This window comes from Peromyscus eremicus, chromosome 8b, assembly GCF_949786415.1.
Source record: "Peromyscus eremicus chromosome 8b, PerEre_H2_v1, whole genome shotgun sequence".
Lineage (NCBI taxonomy): Eukaryota > Metazoa > Chordata > Mammalia > Rodentia > Cricetidae > Peromyscus > Peromyscus eremicus.
In genome coordinates, this window is record NC_081424.1 from 31041469 (window position 1) to 31066050 (window position 24582).

A 24582-nucleotide genomic window follows, 5' to 3' on the forward strand; every position below is an offset into this window, starting at 1 on the left:
CCCCATCTTAATCACACACTCACCAATCAAGGCTACTGAGACAGAAGCATTCACATGCAGTTGCTACTGAAGAGTATCTGGTACAGACCCCATACTAGTCAATTTGTCAATAGCTACATCATGGGGCCAAAGAGGGTGGTACAGGCCCTTGATCCCAGCACTTGGGATGTAGATAGAGTAATGTTTCTGTGAGTATGAGAGCAGTCTGGTCTACATAACACATTCCAGGACAGCCAGAGTTACACAGTAAGAACCAATCTTAAAAAGCAGAAAGCTATCACAATTCTAAATATGTTTTTTTTTTTTTTTTTTTTTTTTTTTTTGGTTTTTCGAGACAGGGTTTCTCTGTGTAGCTTTGCGCCTTTCCTGGAACTCACTTGGTAGCCCAGGCTGGCCTTGAACTCACAGAGATCCTCCTGGCTCTGCCTCCCGAGTGCTGGGATTAAAGGCGTGCACCACCACTGCCCCGCCTAAATATGTATTTTAAACTAACAGTTCTACTTGTAGTAAAGAATCCTGCTGACATATATGCACGTGTATGAAATAATTACAAACAAGATGATTCAACTAGGAAGACCGGGAAAAACACAATGGTTATGAAAACTGTTAAGTACAAAAAGCCAGATCTACATGTTATATATGACATGCTAACTATTAGGTTGAAAGCATGGTATATGAGAAAGAAAAGTTTATGCGCACATACACATCTACTGTATACTAGGGGACAAACTAGGGTGATCCTAGAAGAGTAGCAGATTGTAGGAAAAGGTAGCTGGCACTCAGTGAGATATACGAGTGGAACAAGGAGCCAAGAGTTCTCCTTGAGCCAAAGCTTTGGTGAGCTGCTTCGATGCTTCAGCACTGTACTGGAATACATTCACACACTGAGTGAAAACAGCAGCGCCATCTTGCCCTGTCACAGAACTCCAGCCACAAATGAACAGCGTGAGCTCAGAAACCTTCCCGGCTACTCCAATTCAGAAGCATGAAATTGATTTCCTAGAGAATGAAGTTTAATACTATCTCCATACACTCAAAGTAACTGAGTTTTGCTAGTCTCTGAAATATTCCACACACCAACCTCATGCCACACAGACTGCTTACCTAGTCTAAGCTTAAAACCCATGTGTTTAGAATAGAGGTACTTCTAAAGTATTTTCATGGGCCTTCAAGAACGCTCAGTGGGTAAAAGACCCCGCCCCAAGCCTGCAATGTGAGCTTGATCCTAGGACTCATATGGTGAGAGGAGAGAACTGACTCTAACCTCTAGGCATGCGCCTTGGCACACCATCTGTGTGTGTGCATACACACTTAAATAAATGCAATAAAAATTAAAAAGTATTTTCAGCTGTGTACTTAAAGGGAAAGAAAGCTAGAGCTCCTGAGAAAGCCTTGCAGTGCAAGATTGCTGCTATTATCTGCGGAAGGAAGGAAACGTAGCACTTACCAGTTCTCTGAAAGCTGAGAACGTTTTTTAAAGGAAAGGGAAAATGGAAAGGGAAGGTAAGTGTGTATGATGGCCACGTATAAACACTCCCAATCACTTCCAGCAGCTTCCTCTTCACTTACAGGGAAAAGCAGCAACAAACTGCACGAGATGTCATGTGCTTCCTGTCCACACCTCCTCCCTGGCCCACAGCTGCTACTGTGCTCCCATAAAGAGGGACATTTTTGTGAGATGAGGAAAACTTCATGTTCCCAGTGCAATGTCATACATCCGGTGGCTTCTCAATAATACTTTTATGTTGTTCCTGGTATCTAGGGAGCATTTATTAGGTCATCATCATATAACACTCTATAGAAAAGAATATACCAACAGTTTCTCAGAGTGACATCAAAAGCAAGCTCAGGCAGAACAGACCCAAACCATCGTCTCTCTTGATCCTAACAGTTATCATGAACTGGACTTTTTCTAAGCTCATCCCAGCTACTCTCTGCACAGGAGGTTCACCCAACCCTAACAGGCATACCTACTTGGTATGAGTGGTAACCAACAACCAGTTATCTATTTCTGTGTAAATAAACTCTAAGTCCTGAGGCTACAAAATACAACAGCATTTTCAGCGGCTCTTCTGAAATAAGCTAAAGACAAATCCACCAAGGTTAACTGCATGGGATAAACACACAGGCTGCAAACGCTGCATTTTAATGGGTCATAAGACAAAAGCTTGTCAAAGTCAATCAATGCCCCAGACTATGACAAGTCCACCAAGCTGGGGCCCGCTTTCAAATCCTCTTCTCTGTAAGCTTGGGAATGCTGCAGCGTAAACACACTGCACTCTGTCTGCCCCCCAAATACCCTCATTATAGCAGGGTAGTCCCTGTACCGTTAACCAGTTACAGAGATCAGTGCAGTCAGTGGTACCACTTTTTACTTTGTTAAGTAGCAAGAAAACCAGTTTAGGTTTTTCTACTTATTTTTAAAGAAAGATTACTTGATGAGTAAATTGTATAAAGAAAGACCACGAATTTTTTAATGTCATATGAATATCAGAATCTAAGCAACAGAATGAATTTTCACATTTCCTCAGTATGACAAGATTAGATATTTAGAAATAAAAGAGCACATTATGAAAACAGTATACAGTTCTTGACAACTGCATACCTCGGACTCTGTAGATGCTCAACCAGTGGGAATTTGCATCTCTAAGAGCTACAGAACAACTCCTATTAATCAGATACATTAGAGCGAAAATAAAGTCTATAAATTAATTACTACATTGAGATTTTCACCCTTTAATGTGATAAAAAGTAACTATTCTACAGACACTGGCTTCATAGTGCATTAGAAAATAGTTCACTTTTGGGGACTGGAGAGATGGCTCAGTGGTTAAGAGCACTGGCTACTCTTCCAGAGGACACGGGTTCAATTCCCAGCACCCACATTGCAGCTCATAACTGCCTGTAACTCCAGTTTCAGGGGACCTGCCACCTTCACACAGACATACATGCAGGCAAAACACGAATGCACATGAAATAAAAGTGAGTAAATCATTGTTTTTTTTTTTTTAATAATTTACTTTTCATATGGTTTCTCAGACTGGAAGTGTGAGAGTCAATGCTGAGGCAGCTGGTCAAGTGTATAAAATAAAGCAGCTCCACTGCTCTTAGAGGCCATATCTGAAAAGGCTATTTGTGTTCAAGATAACCCACACAAGTCCAGCATTGGCCTAGAAAATGCAAATAACTAGTCTAAAACAAAAATTTGGCCACTAAAATACGCACACAAATGCATGCAGTCACACACATATACAGATACACATTCACACATTTTTTAACAGGGCTTACAGCAAATACAACACAACATTCCTTTCCCAATGAGTATACATACCCAGATTCCATCTACTCGGTACACTAACATAATCCACTTTTCAGGCCCCTCGACTCTTAATCACACCCTTAACAACAAACTTATTTCACAAGCAGAAACAAGCAAGCATGTACCACAAGACGCCCCAACAGAACTCCCTCCTGGATGTACATACGCAGGCAGCATCTAGGCACATCCAGCCAACTGTCTCCTGTTTCCTCTCATTGGGAGACTGTGGAAAGCTGATGGAAATCCAGCTCCAAATCCTGCTTAATGAGCAAACTGGGCCCCACCCAAGCTGGACCCTGCTGGAGAAGAGCATGCTCAGTAGAAAAGTCCAGCTTGCTTCCAAGTCACTTCATTCCTCAGCTAGAAATTTCATGTGGGTCAAAGAGAGCTTCCTGCTGCCTATTCTATGCAGCAACTACATAAAGACTGTTTCAGTGACAAAGCTCCAATTCTGTAATTGCAAATTTTATGATTCAACCATTGTTAAAAATACCTTTCTCGTTTAGTTTAGTTTTTTTTTTACGTGTGTGTGTGTGTGTGTGTGTGTGTGTGTGTGTGTGTGTGTGTGTGTTCGTTCTCTGACACAGGTCAGAAAACATCTTCTGGAAGTTAGTTCTCTTCCTTCACTATGTGGGTCTGGAGATTAAACTCAGGCCATCAGGCTTGGCAACAGGCATTGTTATCCACTGAGTCACCTCAGAGGTCCTATCAGTTCTTAGGATAATAATGTTTGATCCCCTCAAGAGCCAAAGACTCACAGCAGACATGAGATCTCTCTTTTGAGCTGTTAATAACTAGGGCCATCCAAGAAACTCCCAAAGGCTATTGCTATTGCCTCTGGCTGTCCCCCAAAAGTGGAAGGCAAACCTATATGGATGAAGATGCCATGTGCTTTAGACATGGGTCCCAGAGGACTTAGGCTCAATATAGCAAGGTCTCAAAAGGTTGGAAGAGTATTTTCCAACCATAAGGGAAACACTTTAGATATCTCAATAATGTCACCTGTACCAAATGGTTGGGAAAGGGTAAGGTTTTCTCCATGAAAAGACTTACTGAAGGTAAGTTTTTGTAACAGGTCCAAAAAGGTACCTCTGTCAACTATGCAAATGCCAAACTTTAAAATTGCTCTATGATAATGAGAGCAGGCTATTCTCAGAGTTCTTACCGCACCACGGAAGAGCAGTTTGGGGAGATTTTCAGTAGAACCCATTTTACTGACTCAAAGTATCATCCTCTATTCACATTAAGTTTGTGCTATTTTTAATTACAAACCTATTTTAAACTTTTTTACATTCATTTATTTGTAAGTTAGATGCATGCACAAGTGTGCACACCACGTTGAATGAGTGAAGGTCAGAGACAACTTACAGAAGTGAGTTCGCTCTCTGCACTTTCTGAGTTCTGCATATTGAACTCAGGTGTCAGACTTGCCAAAAAGCACCTTACACACTGAGCATCTCACAAGCCCTTCAAACGTATTTTTAATAAATATTGGTGTTGTGGTTACAAATTTATTACATATATCAGTTTCAAACATTTCGGAAACATACTGCTCTGTGGAATGCAGCAATCTGGCAGCCACTGACCGATAGCACTGATGCCAGTGAACTAAGTTTTAGCAGGCAGGTCTCCAAGCTCTAGCTCAGGCATCGCCTACCATGCCTGCGTGTCTTTGTTTTCTTTACCCATATCCTACTTGTAGGGACAGGAATGTGTCTCCCTAAAATCGGTACTTTGTACATGGAGGTGGAGGGCTTAGAAGATAATAAATTTAGAATGAGGCCAGGGAGGGGAGGTCCTAATAATAAAAATCAATGCCCCTGTGAGAAAAAAACACCAGATAGCTTACCCTACAGCCATCTAACTAAATCCAAGAAGAGGCCTTACCGGAAATGATACTGACAACTCCAATTCAGACTTCTAACCTCCAGACTGTGAGAAAATAAAATTCTGTTGTTTCAGCCACCCAGTCTGTGCTGTTTTATCATGGCAGCCTGATTCCTCATAGCCACTACTCAGCTCTTGCTGGCTTCAAAACTGAAGACCCCACCCACCCATCAGGCACATGAACCTCATTGTTTGGAGGAACTGAGAGAATTGAGTAGCACAGCAACTTTTGTGGTATTATGATTTGGAAATACTACCCAAAGATATTAAATGTGTTCTTTCACTCATACATGTAGTAAGACAGTAAGGCCAAAATTTATACTTCAGTCTGCTTCAAAACAGTCAATTTTCTATCTCTATTATCTCTATTTTAACACCCTTGCTTTCTAGATTAGTAAACTGAACCTAGAAGTGAAATAACTTTGGAAGCTTACCCAATACGTTATCAGCAGAGAAGTCTACAAATACATCCAGCTGCATTCAAACTTCTCATTTCCAAAAATATGTAAAACAATTCAAAGTATATAAGCTGAAACACAGCTTGCATTTTGTTTACAGGGACTTGTATATGTTACAAATATTTTTAAAACATATTTTTATCTTGGGAAAAATATTTTTAAACTCTATTTTTATGTTGTATCATCATTACCATAAAACTGAAAATAGGAAAGTTTATCCTTAAAATGTGGTCTGTTTAGTCAAGAGAGAGTGGAAAACATTTCCACTTATTTGTGGACAAGAGTTTATGTAGATTTTAATCTTAAACCCAGGGTAACTTGACTTTTCTGTCTCCCACCCAAAAAAAAGGAAGGGAGGGAGGAAGGGAGGAGGGAGGGAGGGAGGGAGGGAGGGAGGGAGGGAGGGAGGGAGGGGGGAAAATAAAATAAGATGTAGATGTAGAGGCCAAGTACTGTGGTAATGCCACAATCCCAGCAGTCCTGAGGGTGCAACAAGACTGCTGTGAATCTAGGACCAGCCAGGGCTTGTAGCAAGACTGTCTCAAAAGAATAACAGGGGACTAATAACCTGACTGTGATGGTCAGCTCATGGCTCCAAACCATGAAGACCACAAACTCCGTGTAAAAACAGTTCTCAGGGTCACAGAAAAGACAAGGGGACAGCCAAGTTCTTTAGCTGTCACATCTCTACTTTGTCAACCTTCCTCCAAGAAGTGATCACCACCTGCCATAGAGGAGGAATTCAGACATCACAATTTCCTAGAAGAGTCCTAAAACCACATGGAAAGTTTCAGAAATAAATAAGTCTCTTTCTCTTTTCTAATACAATCAATCTGACTGGGATTCAATATTCCCATCCACCAATCCATCACACAAGACTGTACACCCATCACCACCACCGTGGGGAAGTTTCCTGACTCTTCAAACCAATGTTCATTTTCTAAAACCCTGTACGTCTTAGGATAACTGCTATTGGTCCATCTGCGGTCAACAGGTGGTGGACACGGAAGGGAGATGACCAGTGTTCCACGAGTACCTGGGCTCTAACATACAAGTTGTCTTTGGACCACACACTATCATTTAATTTCTTTCAGGCTCTAAATGCAGAATAATCTGTAGATGAGTCATCTGAAAAATGTCTTCCTTAACCAGACATCTTGGTAATATTATATTCACATGTTCAATTACATTTCTTAAAATGTAGCATTTTACAGATCTGTAGGACTCTGGAAAATACACAGTAAGACTTACATCTTTTTACAAGGTGTGATAGTTTGAATAACTGGCCCACAAAAGCTCACAGGGAGTGGCACTATTAGGAGGTGGAGCCTTGTTGAAGGAAATGTGTCACTGTGGAGGCAGGTTTTGAGGTCTCTATGTTTAAGCTACCACCACTGTGGACACAGACTCCTGCTGCTGCCTGCAGATCAAGATGGAGACCTCTCAACTCCTTCTCCAGCACCATGTCTGCCTGCACGTCACCACGTCCCACCACTATGATAATGGACTAAATCTATGAAACTGTAAATTGCCCCAATTAAATGTTTTCCTTTTAAGAGCTGCTGTGCTCATGGGAGTCTCTTCCCAGCAATAGAAACTCTAAGACACAGGGGACATGGAGACAAAGCGGGAGCAAGTACAGAGACGAGAAAAACAGTAATGGGCTGAGGATCCAGCTCAGTGGAAGAAAGCTTTCTTATCCTTCATAGGTAGCTACATTCCACTCCCAAGCACCGACAACACACACACACACACACACACACACACACACACACACACACAGAGTTTTCTATTCTACATTGTGACTATCAGAAGCCAAAAGATCTTAATCTGCTTTGTTGAGGGCAATGTGAGAAGAATCTAGAAAGAGACACCTCAGCCATAGAATGAAGGTGATCGTGAGCTGAGAGAGGAGGCTGGGGAAAGCAGAGACTCTAAGGCAGGCCCATGCTCTCAAAGCTGGTTAAAGAAGAAGGGAGCCACTCAGGTAAACCTATCAGTTACTATAAATGTCCTGGGGGACTGTGGCTTCCTGTTTGCTTTGACTTTGAACTCTGGCCCTTTTGAGAGTTCAACTTGATTACATGGCTTTACTAGTAAAGCTCCACTCAGCTTTGCTCTGGGGTCTGCAGCAGCCTAGTGGTAAGAAGCTCTCCAAACCAACCGTGCACAAGAAGCACTTGCTGTGGTCCTCCAGTGTCAGACAAGGGTCTTCCATGAGGAATTCAGAGTCCAGCAGGGATGACAGACACATGACCAAGTCATCAGGCCACATGGGATAAGACATGCAAGAGAGGTACAGGAAGGATGCAGCAGAAGGGTGTTGAGAATATTATTCCAAAGTGTGTTACTTTTGTTTATGTTGCATTTGTTTAATTCTGTGAAGCTGTCTTACTGTGCCTGTGTAAAACACCTGATGGTTTAATAAAGAACTGAACGGCCAATAGCGAGGCAGGAGAAAGGACAGGTGGGGCTGGCAAGCAGAGAGGATATACAGAAGGAGAAATCTGGTAGAAAAAGGAAAAGAAGTAGCTGGAGAAGAAGGAAGCCTCCAGGGGCCAGCTACTCAGCTACATAGCAAGCCACAAAGTAAGAGTAAGATTTACAGAAGTAAGAGATCAGGGAAAGCCCAGAGACAAAAGACAGAGGGGTTAATTTAAGTTAAGGAAAGCTAGTTAGAAACAACTCAAGCTAAGCCCAGGTATTCAAAATTAAGAATAAGCCTCCGTGTGTGATTTATTTAGGAGCTGGGTGGTGGGCTTCATGAAAGAGCCAAAATAAGCAACAATAGAAGGGGTCATTCCCTTAGGGAGTCAAGAAAGGAGTTATAAGCTTATAATGTCAAGTCAAGGCTCATTCTTCACACTCTACAGGAAACAGATGCTACTGTGGGACAGTAACAATACCCATGTTGAACTAAAGATGAACCAATGAAATAAAATTAAACTATCTATCACTAAGACTACCAAAAAGAGCAAAAGCAAAGACTGCTAAGCCACTGTACAATACTCTGCGGTGTGATGCTGCCAAGTGGGATTTTATAGAATCAAAATGAAAACAAGAAATAGTCTCAGTGTTCACGTACCCTCCATGGCCTTTAACAGACAGGGATGCTGAAGCCCTCACCCTAGAGTAATCGTCTGGAGCACACACACAGTCAACAACAGCAGATCTAACCAAGCCAGGTTCCGGATCCTGATTCATACTCCCAATTCCTTGCCCTCCAGCATGCCCTGGCTGGCTGAGGAAGGAAAGAAAGTGGAAATGAGTCTCTACTACAACCTAATGCCAGAAACAACAAACAAAACAAAACCCAACTGCAATATGAGAAGTACAAATCTCAAGCAGTTCCCATCCTGCCCCAACTTCTGTACCTGTGAAAAAGCCAATACCTTCCCAAGGACATGCCATCACTGAAAAGTTATCTACTCAGGCTGAAGAGATGGCAGAGGACTGGGGTTCCATTCCCAGGACCTACAAGGCAGCTCACAGTTGTAACTCCAGTTCCCGGGGACCCAGCAACCTTTTCTGCTGCACTGACATCCATGAAGGCAAAATGCTCATAAGCATAAAACACATTTTTTTAATTATCTACTCTTTCAATCTGAAAGAGCATTAAACATATACTCAGTTTAATATTCTCATGCTGCCATTTACCTAAGTCTATAAAATGAAGGTATCGGCCACTAAAATCTTAACAGGATTGTGGTTGGGATCAACAGAAAATTATTATGATAGCTGCCAGTAAAGTACAAACACTAAAGGAATGCAGAATACTATTAAACAAAATTTTCAATGATCAGAATCTTTGGCTAGCTTTTTTTTCCTCTAAAATGGTTGAATGCACCCTACATTCACTTCATTTTTAAAGAAAAGATAATAAAGTACAATAATCTCCCTACCAATCTGATCATCTACTCCTTTCTCAATATGCAAAATGAAAACTATTTCTCCAACCTAACACCCCTCCTGAAATCTCTCTTCAATCTTTCCTCATCCCGCTTTGAAAACAGACACCCCTGGGGGCTGAGGAGAGGACTGAGCCAATGACGTGTCTGCCTTGCAAACAGGAGGACCTGAGCTCTGATCCACAGCAGTGTAGTGAACTGTAACCCTAGCAACGTGGGGACGGGCCACAGGGAAGATGGGCAACTCATGACACACAGCTTACCCAATCAATGAGCTCTAGGTTCAAAGAGAGACCCTGTCCTGAAAAGGAAGGTAGAGAGCAACTGAGAAACACACTCCATGTCAACCTCCAGCCTCAACAGGCATATACATGCACATGTTCACACATTCACACCAAGCACATAACATATTCCTTTACACACAAAACACAACACTAGCTCATAAAGAGGCCATACGGTTCAATGGGTGACAGTACTTGCTCCCAAGCCTGACAACCTAAATTCAATGCCTGGGACTCACTTGGGGGAAGGGGAAGAAGAGAGAGAGAACCAGGTCCCCAAAGTTGTTCTCTGACCCTCAAACTCATGCCTCTGCCATGCATACACAACGTAAACAAGTTATAAAATGAAAAGCAAATTATTCTTTTAAATATAGTTTTGATTTGACGGGGGGGGGGGGGGGGAAGGTTGCAAGGGCAGAGGGCAGATGCAAGGAGACAGGGAGATAGTGGGATCAGAATGCATGACATGAAATCCACAAGAATCAATAAAAGTTTAAAAAAGAAAACACACACACACACACACACACACACACACACACACACACACAGCCTGAGCATTTATTGCTTCTGCTGAGGAACTGTGAAGCTGCAACATAATAGGCAGTGCCAGGCCTTCAGTCCAGCACAGCCTGGGGAGGGCAGCCCCATGAGGGACTCAGTCTACCCCCCACCCCAACCCACCCCGGCACTTCTGCTGACATCTGCTCTGGAAACCTGGCCTACTCCCAGTCATGGCTTTACTAGCATCCTAACTGGGGGCTGCAGTTCTGCTCTTGTGTTTCTGTAACTTCAGCACTCAAACTTCAACTGAGGAAGACAATCCTAACCATGAGGCCTAATGCATTCAATCCAAATGCCTTTCTCTCCAACACAACACACAACTATGCACCATCACACCTGCACACAATTCATTACTTCCGCCTGTGAGATCTTGATTTTAGTTTTCTATATTGGGGATGGCTACAATCTGTTCATCCCAGGAGAAACTGCTTGTGTGCTGAAAGCATCTGAGGCTACAGACCTTTACGAAAGAACTGTCAGCAGGGAGAGGAGGGTGCTTGGTATGCAACTGCACTAAGAGAGAAGCTACAATGGAGGCACCAACAATTTACCAGTAACCGACTTATGAGGGAAGAATGAGCTCCACAGTGACCTTGAAGGATAAGGAGCTAGCTTCCTGGACAAATGATAAGTGGGCGTAAGTACATTCCAGACTGTGGGAACAGCAGGGAAGGGCAGAGGACCATTAAAGATAAATGTGCTGTGGAGAATGGCGAGTACCTCATCTGCCTGGAACACAGGGTGGGGAGCAGAGATGGGGAAACGGAAGCAACAGCCAAACAATGCACGATCAGTACTGAACTCAGATGGTTTCACTCAATCCTGCAGGCAATGGAAAATAACATCAACTCTATCTCTGGAAGACTACTTTGGCAGCCATTTGAGAACAAGTGATACAATGAAAGGAAGCTGGATAAAATTATTCTCCAATGATCCAAGAGACTAAGACAGGAGCGACGAAAGTACAAATAAAGAGGCGGAGTCCACGGCTGTTTAAAATGGACAGGACTTACTAGTAAGCTAGACTGTGAGAGTAAAGGAGAGCAGGGTTCCTAGGTGCTGGAAGTCAGAAGAAAATAAGAGCCCCGCTGGCCTAGAGACCTTCATAAAGACCAGGAAATAAGGACAAAGGAGTCAAAAGCTACTTGGATGGTATGTGGACTGAAGTGTCTGCCTGATACCCAGCTGGAAAATGAAAAGATTGATTGATGATGGAATGACAGAGGCTGGGTTTCCGTATGAAGATCTGGAACTAGGTCATTTGGTGTCAGAGTGGATGGAGATCCTGGGCCATAGAAGGCAAGGAAAATACTCAGGATCAATTTCCAGGAGGGAACAGCAGGGAACCTCAAGGGAACAGCAGGAGAGGGATGCCAAGAGGGATGCTGGGCAAGTGTCCAGACACACACAGGGACGCACAAGGGTTAAAAAGTGCTAGGAGACTGTGGTGTGGGAGATCCCACTCACCTCTGAAGGCTAGTAATGAAGAAAAGGGAGGGAAAGAGGAACTAGCAGACACTTCATTGCTGGGGGAAGACGATGACACACTCCACTTTAACTTTAAAGCACTTAGAGAAAAGAAAACCTCTACGTTTTGGAAAAGGGGGAATTTGGGGGAAAATAGTGTCCACGTCTTCTCATCAATGACAATTCCCTCAGAATGTATGTAAATAAACAGGAGGCTCAAACCACTCAAGTTGAACAATTTTCCACTGAGAAGACATTGTTTTGTTCTGGTTTTGACATTTTCAATAACTTCCTGTATAATCTTCATCTTCTGATATATCAACTTGATTTGTAAATCAGTACTTACTAAACTACAAAGAGGAATATAAGCAATTGAGTGTCAATGTGCTTATCTGGATAAAGGCAGAGAACTTAAACTGTAAAGTTTGAGGAGGGGAGATTTGTTTTTATCCCAGTGTGTGCCAAAGGCTTGACTGCATTTTTTTTTCAAGACAGAAAAACTCCAACTGTAATTCCTATTCTGAAACTGTGAGGCCTGTGTCTAATAAAAGGTCAGTTCAAAAGACAAACCAGTGAAGACCACCACCACCAGCAGCACCCCATAAGAACATAGGAGGTTATAAAACAACACTCCTTTTATAGAGCTGAACCCTGTCCAGGGTGGGCTTTAAGACATTCTGACAGTGCACACAAATACTATCTCTGGAACAGAACCAAACGGCCCAGCTGCAAGACATCTTCCACTACTATTGTAACGACTCAGTCGCAGCTCTGTCTTTCAGAAGACCATCTAGAAATGGCAGAAGCAGGGCTATTTTCCCCTACAAACTGCTTAGTGGAACTGTGCTCTTCTGATCCAAACTTCAGGGGAAAAACTAACATACACTGTACATTTATTTTTAACTTATACTGAAACATGTGAAAACTGGAGAAAAATCCTCATCTGAACCAAATCTAAGCTTAAATACATAAACATACATTTGCAAATTACAGCCCACCACCATCACCACCACCACCACCATCATCATCATCATGGCAAACAGGAAATTCGGATCTACAGTGGCAGAACTTTTTCAAACTTCTATGTAGTAATAATAATAAATAACCAAGTAATTTGTATTCATATTAAGGATATTTATTTTGAACTTCATATGCTATGTGGCTAGTTCATGACGGCTAGAATGAGAAAAGGCATCTTAAAGTCACTGTCACTGGAGAACCGGCTCAGGCAGCCCAATGGCCGCCTCGGGACGTGACACCTTCACTCCCACAGCAACAGCTGTGGACTTTTCTCCTCCTGGACTACTTCATCCACAGGCAACAGGAAAACCAACACCTGCATCTTAACAACCAACAACAAACGAAAACAAAAATACAAAGAAATCAGCCTTCCCAAGTTTCACTGCACAGACTTCAAACCCTACCATTTAAATACGCACCAGGTGCAGTTAACCGCAAGTGTGAGAGTCTCTCGCTTCAGGAAGTTATAGAGAACACAAAACTGCCTAACTTCTCTGACAATAATCATTCTGAACAACAAGAAAACCCACAATAGAAGGAAAGAAGCAATTATCAATAAACCGGCTTGGAATGTTACCTACAACTATCAAAACACTGAACTAAAGCCCGTGCCAACACACACACACAACCAAATTCTGGTTCTAAAGCCAAAGGAGAAGGGTATCTTAGCTTCACTTTCAGATACATTGCTATTGTTTTAAAGTAAATAAAGCCGTTTTCTCATCGTAGTAACCCTGTCAACTTTGGAACAAACTCCTCCAAATTACAAGCACTCCCATTTCTACTTCAAAATCTCTGCAAGTATTATAAAATTCATTTTATATTACAATGAAATGAGGCTCAGAGAAATTAAATAATTTCCCTTAACAGCACAGAATACAAATCCCTCATCAGTCCTGGATATCCATAGCTCGGCTTCAGGCTTTAGTTCAGCATCCTGACAACTGTGTGCAAAGCCGAATCTTAGACTGTTTCGAGTAAGACACATTAACACTGCACTGGGATCCTTGTGTAACTCCAGGAGACCTTCAACTCCAACAGTCTAACCATACGCAGCTCCTCATCCCTACCATTCATATTTGCATACACAAGTTTCCACACCTAGAAGGACTGACTGAATTATTTCTACTCTAATAAATTTTCTCAAAAACATTTTTAAATATATAAAATAAGTTACAAAATATGGAGGAAAAAACCACCACCTGGATCTTCCTATCTTCCAGACGCACGCATACATGATGGACACTCGTGGCATTTCATGTTAAAGCAATGGCAATGACTTGGTGACACCACAAGTTAAACAAAAGGCTTTACCTGTCCACCTGTACAACTATAAAATCATTTCAAGAAAGTATGTCCACATACCAGGTATGGTGGCACATAGTCTGAATCCCAGCACTGGGGTTGCAGAGGCACACAGATCTGTGTGACTTCTAAGGCAGTCTGATCTACGTAACACATTCCAGGCCAGCCAGGGCTACACAGTCAGACATTGGCTAAGGTGGGGAGAAAAAGTAGAACCCATGATACTGCTGAGATACAGTCTGTTGTATCCAGGGAGTTTGTAAACGGCCCTTGTGCTACTGCTTCTCATGCCTGACAGTCTGAGCCACAGGTGGTCTCTTCAGGCACACATCACTGCAGGTGCTGCTGTTGGGACTATGCTGGCCCACACTGATCCTGTGCACAATTCGAGAGAGCCCTCCAGCCCCAGGAGTGGATCCAGTGTTTTGAAAGTACAGCTCGCAAGCAGATGGGATGGGAGATGCTGCAGGCATTACCAAACATTCTTACTGAGCACTACCGGGACCTACAGAGAAAGAAAGCCCTTCTACTCAGCCTTATGGAGCATATGAGCTCTGGACCTGTGGTGCCCATCACCAGGGAAGGATACAGAGGGGTCCACATCTCTGCAGCTATGATAGGACACACTGACTCAACTGAGACAACCCTGGTGGGGGTGGGCGGATGAAGAAGACTTCAGTGTTTACATCATCCATGCCAGCTAGTGGACAGGGCCAGAAGATCCAGCTGTGGTTCTGAAGCAGCAACATGGTGAAATGGGCAGCCAGTGGGGACCACACTCCCCAGCCTAAGGATTTGAACTGCAGTGTCCACCCGAGACAAACTACCTCTGTCAACAAGAACACAAGCCCACAGCCTTTTCATCACCCAAACCACCCTTTTCCCCACTCTAACCCCAGTGAGTTTAAGCGCCAACTTTATGTCTTTTTGTATCCTAAGCCAGCACAAGATTGGATCATACCCTGCTATACAAAAGTGGGACATTGTAAAAGATGACCTCACCTGCCCTAAAGGAAACACATTAAAATCCTCAACTTAGGAAGAACAAACAAAAAGCTTCGTCTACAAACACATACACCAAACACCCCAAACAATTCTGAGTTCCATTGTTCTATCTACTGTCTCCTAGGGTAAACTCACAGTCCAGATCCCATTTTCCAATGGACAAAATCACCAGATTTTAAGAGTTTGAGGAGAAAAAGTGTTGCAGATTGGAGTCGTGAATGGAAGAAATCTGATTGCAACTCTGAAAAACAAAGGTTAGGTTGTCACAGTAGCATCCAAGAACTATGGGAACGGCCTTGTAAAGTGAAAAGCAAGATGCACAAGATGTTCTGGGAGAGCTGGGGAGTAGACGGTGGCAGGCAAAGCCGTGACTTGAACGGTCATTGGATCTGAGTTACACATAAAGGTAAGTCAGCAGTAACACTGTATGCAAGGCTGGTTCAACAAAGGACAACCGATAAGTAAATCATATTAATAGAAACGAGGGGAGAGGAACATGCAGGATCATTTCAAGACAGGAAATAAATAAACCAAGACTTGAAAAGTCCAAAAGACTTGAGCCAGGCATGGTGGCTCATGTCTTTAATTCCAGCACTCAGGAGGCAGAGGCAGGCAGAAGATCTCTGAGTTTGAGGCCAGCCTGGTCTATATGTGAGTCCCAGGACAAGGACAGCCAGAGCTATAGAGAGAGACCCTAACTGAAAAAAATAAAGAGGAGAAGAGGAAGAAGAGGAAGAGAAGAGGAGGAGGAAAGAAGAGAGAGAGACAGAGAGGTAGGGAAGCAGGCAGGCAGGCAGGCAGGCAGGCAAGTAAGCAACAAGCAAGCAGAGAAAAGTCAACACCTTTCCATCATAAACAGCACAGTGAAGAACATCAACCAGAGTCTACCCTTCGACATGTACTCAGTGGAAAGACAGAAAGCCTTACTTTCAGTGTCAGGAGAAAGAGGGTTTGTCTAGCCACTTTCTACTCAACACTGTCTCCAAAGTTCAAGCCAGAGTAATCAGACAAGAAAAAAGGGGAGGCACTATGCTTTTAAGAACAACAAAAATCACCTAATAGGAAAGGAGTTAAATTATCTCTATTGACAGATGACACAATCTCATACTTTAGAAAACGCTAAAGAACATTTTTAGGATAATGAACCAGCCAGTTCAGCAATGATTAATATATAATATCAGTTGTACTTCTACACAATGAACAACCCAAAATGAAAATGTTTCCACTCAGTTTCAAAAATAATAAAATGTAGAGGAATAACCTTAACTGAGGAAGTAGAAGATTCATATACTAAAAACTGAAAAACATTGAAAGACGACATGTCAGCAGATTCAAAGAATCAGTGGTCCTGAAATGGTGGCCAGTACCCTCCACACTGATCTATAGATACCATAATACATCAAAAAAGCAAGCTGGTTTTTGTCAAAATGACAAGATAATCCTAAAATTCCTGTAGAATTGTAAGAGAATGAAATAGCTAAACTAATATTGAACCAGAAGACAAAAGTGAGTCCCATTTTAAAATTGTAACACTATGTTAATCAAACTATTATAGCCCTGGAATAGAAAAGGCATACAGAACAATGGAAGAGAATGGATAATCCAGAAGCAAGAAGGACAAGTCTACTGATGAGGAACAAATTCTCAAAACAAATGGTAAGGGGACAACATGACAAAGAATAAACTGGAACTCTTATCTCACACTATGAACAACTAAATATATAAACACCTAATGTAGGAGTAAATCTATACAGCTTTTAGAAAGACAAGTGTAAATCTTCATTATTTTTCTGACTTAAATATGAAATATTGCCTTTTCCAAAGGCAACATATGAAAAGAAAGAAAAGCAAAAGCAAACAGATGAATTGGACCCCACCAAAAATATTTAAGTAACTTTAACTAAAAAAAAAAAAAAAAAAAAATCACTAAGATCAAAATAAAATAAACAACTCAATAACTGGAAATATTTGCAAACCCTGTATGTGATATGGGTCTTCTATACAGAACACATAAAGCAACTTGAAAATGAACTCAGAAGCTGGAGAAGTCTTGAGACATTTCTCAAAATACGTACAAATGACCAATCATGACATGAAAGAACATTTGACATCACTCATTATAAAACCAAAATCACGTCATGATAGTTCTTCACACCCACTGGGATGACTGTTTTAAGAAAAGAAGGAAAATAAAAAATAGTGTGACAAGATAGGTATGATCACATAATCCTAGCCCCTGGAAGCCTGGGCCAGGAGCTGAAGACCTGCCTGGAGTATACAGTAAAACTATGTCTGAAACACAAACCTGCGTGTGTGTGTGTGTGTGTGTGTGTGTGTGTGTGTGTGTACACGTACAGAAACACACATACAAAGTATTCGTAAGGATCTGGAGAATAAGAGCCTGAGAAACACACATACAAAGTATTCGTAAGGATCTGGAGAAAAACACAAACCTGTGTGTGTGTGTGTGTGTGTGTGTGTGTGTGTGTGTGTGTGTGTGTACACGTACAGAAACACACATACAAAGTATTCGTAAGGATCTGGAGAAATAAGAGCTTGAATTCTCTGCTGATGGAAAATGGTAAAGCAGGCTAAGGGACATTAGGAAGAGTGGGAATGACTGTTTTAAAATGTACAGGGTTTCTTCTGGGGAAGAGAAAAACGTTTTAAGGTCCCACAACATCTTGGCTATAGTATAAAATACAGTGTAGAAACAATCGGAAGGAAACATTATGGTGATATTGTGTTCCCCAAAATATTGTGCACCCTAATAAACTTATCTGGGGTCAAAGAACAGAACAGCCACTAGATATAGGGGCCAGAAAATGATGGCACATACACCTTTAATCCTAGCATTCCAGAGGCAGAGATCCATCCGGATCTCTGTGAGTTCAAAGCCACATTGGAAACAGCCAGGCATGGTGGTGACTCACGCCTTTAATCCCAGGAAGTGATGGCAGAAAGCAGAAAGGTACATAAGGTGTGAGGACCAGGAACTAGAGCTAGTTAAGCTTTTAGGCTTTTAGCAGCAGTTCAGCTGAGATCCATTCGGATGAAGACTCAGAGGCTTCCAGTCTGAGGAAACAGGATCAGCTGAGGAATTGGCGAGGTGAGGTGGCTGTGGCTTGTTCTGCTTCTCTGATCTTTCAGCGTTCACCCCAATATCTGGCTCCCGGTTTGTTTTTATTAATAAGACCTGTTAAGATTCATGTTACAAACCAGGATTGAAGTGGACAGGCAGTAGATGCAAGGGAAACACAAGTGAAAAGCTATGGAACAGGCACAAACAGAAAAGGCAGTTACAGTATGGAGTTGAGATTGGACTTTTTTAAACTTCTGAGAAATTAATCCTTAAAACTTTAAATTCATCTACTGATGTTTTAAATAGAGGACAGAGAAGTAACTATAAACTAATCCACGCCAAGAACAGGATAGAATATATGGCATTAGTACTTTTTAGAGAGGAAATCAAGAATATAAGTGGTAATTTAGGAATCATCTCAAATGTAAAAACTATTTCTTCTATCTGCGACTATTATTAATTTTGTACCTGATATCCAAACAGATGACTATTCCAAAAAAGCCTCTTTCAAGCAGGCTTTGGGAAGATGTTCCACGACTAGGGGTGGCACGGAGAGACATTCTAGGAGCTAGAAAGATGTAAGTGTAACAACAGAGTTCAGAGAGCTCTACAGAACTAAACATCACAGATGGAGTCTACTTTCTCAAGTAGTCACAAAATTATCTACAGGCGTCTGATGAGAAAATATCACAAGAAACCTCAATGGCAAACTTAATGTAACAAAGAAACACTGACTACAAACAACCGAAAAGTTTAAGGATAAAAAAAAATATGAGAAGTGGGGGGCCCAATATCAGAGCATCCACTAAGCATTTATTTATTCACCAAATACTGACTGAGAGCTCAGTTCACTTGGGACAACTGTGACCCCGGATGTAGTAACTGCCTGAGGCAGACGTCCTGACTCTCTATCTCTTCTGAACCACTGCCTACTCTCTTCCACTGACTCCACCATTCTTTCCCCCCCGCGGAGTTACAGACTCCACAAAGCTGTGTGTTTAAAGTTTTTAGAAAAGATTAGTGTGAGTAGCTAGAACTTATGTTCCCTCTCCCTCAAAGAGAACGATGATGCCTTTGTAATTTCAAGTTTGAAAGCTGCTTAAACGACTGTGGAATAGGATGGGTTAGCAGAGAAAAAAAGAGCTGGTTAAAGAACATAGGAGGAGCACTCCTGGGTTTGTCAGAGAATGCGAAATGACTAACAGACCGGAGGACCCAGAAGTTAGACCAGGACCAGGGGACTACCCAAAGAAATGTTAGAGCTTCAAACTATGCTAAAATGCACATGGAACCACAAAAGACCCTGGATAGCCAAATAATCCTAAACAACAACAACAAAAAAAAAAAAAAAAAATACTAGAAGGCTTACCATTCCAGATTTCAAGATATATTATAGGAACAGAGTAATGAAATACAATATGGTAGCACAACAAAAACAGACACGTAGGCCAATGGAACAAAACTGAAGACCCAAACATGAGCACACGTAACTACAGCCATTACTATTCAACAAAGATGCCAAAAACATATGCTAGAGAAAACAAAGCATCTTCAACAAATGGCTCTGGAAAAACAGGATGTCCTGTTTTACTTTTGCTCTTTTGAGGGGCCCACCACCCAGATCCCAAATAAATCAGACATGGAGACTAATTCTTACTTATAAACGTCCAGCCTTAGCTTGGCTTGTTGCTTGCCAGCTTTCCTTAACAACTTATCTTGTCTACTTTTTTTTTTTTTTTTTTTTTTTTTGCCTCTGGGCTTTTCCTTTTCTATTCCTGTATACCTTTCTTTGTTTCTGACTCCCTGGCTTGCTGTGTAACTGGGTGGCTGGACCCTGGAGTCCTCCTCCTTCTCTGGCTACCTCCTTTTTTTTCTCCCAGATTTCTCCTTCTATTTATTCTCTCTGCCTGCCAGCCTCGTCTATCCTTTCTCCTGCCTTGCTATTGACCATTCAGTTCTTTATTAGACCTCAGGTGTTTTAGACAAAGTAATACAGCTTCACAGAGTTAAACAAATGAAACATAAACAAAAGTAACACACCTTGAAAATATTCTACAACAATGTTCACATGTTGTACAACAGTGAAATTATACCCCCACCTATCATCTTGCTTTTACAAAAACTACTCCAAAGGGATCAAAGACCTAATGTGAAACACTGAACGTGCTAGAGGAAAATATAGGCAGTATCCTCCATGATACAGGTGAAGGAAAGGACTTTCTGAATAAGACTCCATTTGCCCAAGAACTAAGGTCAACAACTGACAAGTGGGGCTTCATGAAACTAAACACTTCTGCACAACCAAATAAACAATCAGCCAAGTGACGAGGAAGCCCACAGAATGGGAAAGAATCTTTGCCAGTTACACACCTGACAGGAAGTTAATATCCAGAATGAATACATATGTACATATATACATACATATAAACATATCAAAAAGACAATTGACTGACCCATTCAAAAATAGACTTGGGAACTGAGCAAAGTGTCGCAGGATATTTTATCACAATGTGAATCCTAAGATTGCGTTATTTACTGGAAAAACCCGTTTCTAGTTTTGGTGTGGCTCAGCACTAGCACACACCTTTAACCCAAGAGCTTTCTGCTAGAATATTATAAACAGGATTAAATAAAATCAACCACAGGTCAAGAGGTGGAGCAAACAACCAGTTGACAGGAAGTGAACATAGGATTATTAAGAAAAAAACCATAGAGGGTAAGAGGGAGTCAGGAAGACGGATAGAGAGACTCACAGGAAGTAGAAGGAATGACACTGAATTTGAGGGGCTAAGACAGTAGGAGAGGGGAGAGGCTTCTGGAATGTTGGCAGAGGAGGAAGGTCAACTAGATACTTTCTCTGCCTCTCCAAGCTAGCAAGCTTTCACCCAAGCATCTTTACTGGTAAAATCAAATGACTGAGATTTTGTTAAAAACAACAACAGAGTCAGCAAGCATAATCAAAATAATAAAAATGGCTAAGAAATAATGCAAAAAAATGCTCATCCCTAACAATTAGAGAAATGCATATATAAATAACTTTGAGATTTCATCTTACCCTAGTCAGAACGGCAAAAGATCAACAAAACTAACAACAAATACTAGAGAAGATGTGCAAAAAGGAAGCCCTCATTCACTATTGATGGGGCTGCAAACTACCCCAGCCACTCTGAAAATCAGTGTGAAGAATCCTCAAAAGGCTAAAAATAAATTACCATACGACCCAGATATACCACTCCTTGGCAAAGGATTCAACATCTTACTCTGCTGGGGTCCAGCCACAGCTCGGATTCAGGTCCTGAGATCTGGAAGGGGCATTGGTGCAAGGAAGAAATCTGACCACCAGGTGGACTGCACTCAAGTGGCCCTGAATAGCTCAAGCCATCTTTATTTACACCTTAACAGGGTTTTTTCTACCAGGCTTACATGGACAGCTTTATTATTGGCTCCTTTTTTTTTTTGACTTTTAAGAAATACAATGTATTTTAAGAAACCATCATAATCATTATAAAATCTCCCATTGTTCCCCTTTATGCTTCCCCAAATACACTTTCCCACCCCTGCGTAACCTTATTCTAGACACAGAGTTCAGCATTTTTGCAGCTTAACTGAACATGGAGACACACACATCCTGCTCTCACAGCACTTATGTCAGCTGGCGGCCGCTTGCGGTTACAAAGTTAAAAAGTAGTAGACATAGGTACACTGCTTTAAGGACAACAGTCAAACCCAATTCTTTTATGTCTGCAAGATATGCTTTTATACAGTTCCCTTTTCTACAAGAGGGTCCCATGTCTCAATCTCTCTATAAAAGGCAGACTTTGATAAGACACTCTTTCCGCATCCTACTGTATCATATTTCTTCCACCAATATGAGCTCCTGTGTATGGTAAAGATGGATCTCTCCATCCCATACTTTACATGGCATTTTTTCCCCACTGGATCATACTAGATCCTATCGTTGATTCTCTATGCTTGGTGTCCAGGGAACTGACTCTCAACAGTTGGCACTAAGTGTATTCCTGAGGCATTTTTTTCTATTGTGTTTGCGCACCTTACTCTCCTTTCCAGAACTGTAGGACAGTTAATGTTCCAAGTGTTGTTTTCTCATATGTAACTAACTGTTTCTATTGGGTCAGAAAAGTTCTCAGGATTAGTTACGAGTTGCAGTTAGTAATTCTAGATAAGAGAATTGAGAAACATTAGCCCCCTTTTTTTCTTAGGGGAAAATATTTAAGAACAGAATTTCTCAGGAAAATTACAGCTACTGCATGTGACTGACAAAAACAAAAACAAAACCCGCCCAAAGAATCAACAATAGAATGAGAGAGAAAAGAGCCCACAAGCTGCACAAATTTTGCGGATTCCTATGCTGTCCCACAGTCTACTGGTCCTTGCCAAGTGAGACTGTTTCCACGAGTGCCTTGCCCCAAGGAAACCCGCTGGACAGGTAGTCATGCTGATCTGAGACTAGGCTGCACGGCTCCCAACACTACTCCACAGATACCTGCTCAGCTATGTCCAATACAGCTCTGTGCACAATAGCTAGAATATGGAAATAACCCAAATGTCCTTCAACTGGCAAATGTTTAATGAAGGTGTGGATATGGTGATGGAGCTCCATTAGGGTTATGGAGTACTATTCAGCCATAAAGAAAAAGAAATCTGTAGTTATGTGTAGTTTTCACCCTTAATCAAAAAAATTGTCTTTGTAATAGACAAGAGGCTGAGAAAAACAGAACTAACCAAAATGCTGAGTTGTGGAGCCCAGTCCCAAGTGATCCATCTACACCACAGCTCTTGCACCTAAGGCTCAGTGATCACTGAAGAAGAGAAGTGCAAAGATTGTCAACGTCAAAGGAACAGAAGTTTGCTGTAAGACTGTGTCTCAAGAAATGTCAGAGATGCTACACTCGTGAAGTCTCACCAACATGGCGGCTAAACATAGAAGCCAAGGCACCACTGACCCAGGGCGAAGCCGAAGCGGTGGCTCCAGGTAACTGAAGCTGCCAGCTGCTGAGCCACAGAAATCAGCACCAAGACCAGCCACAAGGTCCAGAGTCTCGTCAGGAGGAAGTTGCACAATAGGACCTTACTTCAAGGCAAACGTTCTGATTACGTTCTCGAGATGGTAGCCAAGAAATAAAGTCAGAAGCAAACGACCCCAAAAAAAAAAGTTTCTAGAGAATGCCACGATTCAGTTCACCAGATGGCTTCGTGGAGTCTTAGCTAGGCTCAGCTCTGCTACAAATGAACACTCTGAAGTCTTCTGACAGCAGCGTCTCTGTAGCTATGTGCCTTCCCAGGGATGAGAGAAAACCTGAGGCTGCAGCTCTTCCCCTAGCCATTTCTAGCACTAGACCTGAAAAAAGATCCCAGGGTTTCTGCAAGTCAAAGGAGCAGAAATGTCAACAATGACACCTCTGAGGGAGCCAGCACTCTATGAAGAAGCAACAGATATTAAGTCAGAACCAGATGTTCTCACTGAGGAAGACCTCAGCTTTGTGTAGGAGAATCCCTTATGTTGGAGAAAACCCCTACAGTGACCCTTACATAGATTTCTTCTTGCCCCTCTACTACTGAGAAATTTATCAACCACCTGCACATTCTGGTACTCATTCAATTCAATAGCAGCGACACAGGGTTCACAGCCAAGCAACTGGATGTACAGAGAGCCTGTATATGAACAGGACATCTATGACTGCTTTGTGCCTTTTCCACCCTTATTTCCACCTCCTTCATCTACCACATTAGTAACATGGTTCTAACATGTTGTCTTCAACACAGACACAAAATGCAATGGAAATCATAGGGAGGGCTAAGATTACCTGCATATGTATATCAACTGGATATTCACAAGGTCTCTACTTTCATAATTACATACTAATTTAATAATTTAAGGTAAAGCCTTTATTTCTAGTTCATTTTTCACACAGTAAGAGGCTCTTCTAACAAGTACCTCTGAATCTTTTGCTTTCCTTTCTAAACCTTAATTCTAACAGTACAGTGTTTCTTTCCCCTGACTTCTAAACTATCTGCATTCTGAAAACAATAACATCCCATGTTATCTGAACTTTCAAGCCACCCTGAAAGTGTCTATGTACGTACTTCTCTCTGCAAGACTTTTAAACCTTAAAATCATGGCCAAAACACTTAATGACACTTTATGCGTTCTGTAAATTACTAGAGAGTAAAAACAATATGAAGACACATATATGCTTAATATGTTCTCTTTCCTTTATTCTTCTTTGGAAAGATCTATTCTTTGTAAAAGAAAAGCATGAAAAATATT

The 24582-nt window shown here is 41.7% G+C and overlaps 1 protein-coding gene across 15 annotated transcripts in view; it reads right to left on the reverse strand.

Moving 5' to 3' along the window:
• The window catches only part of Epb41l2 (erythrocyte membrane protein band 4.1 like 2), a 177607-nt gene that overhangs the window by 92324 nt on the left and 60701 nt on the right, over nt 1–24582 (reverse strand). The window contains exon 1 of one of the 15 annotated variants that reach the window (XM_059272622.1): nt 3486–3594. The exons of the other annotated variants lie outside the window; for them this stretch is intronic. The gene's annotated coding sequence lies outside the window, so the exon portion shown is untranslated. Of the gene's footprint in view, nt 1–3485; nt 3595–24582 lie in introns of those variants that run through there. 15 annotated transcript variants of the gene reach the window in all.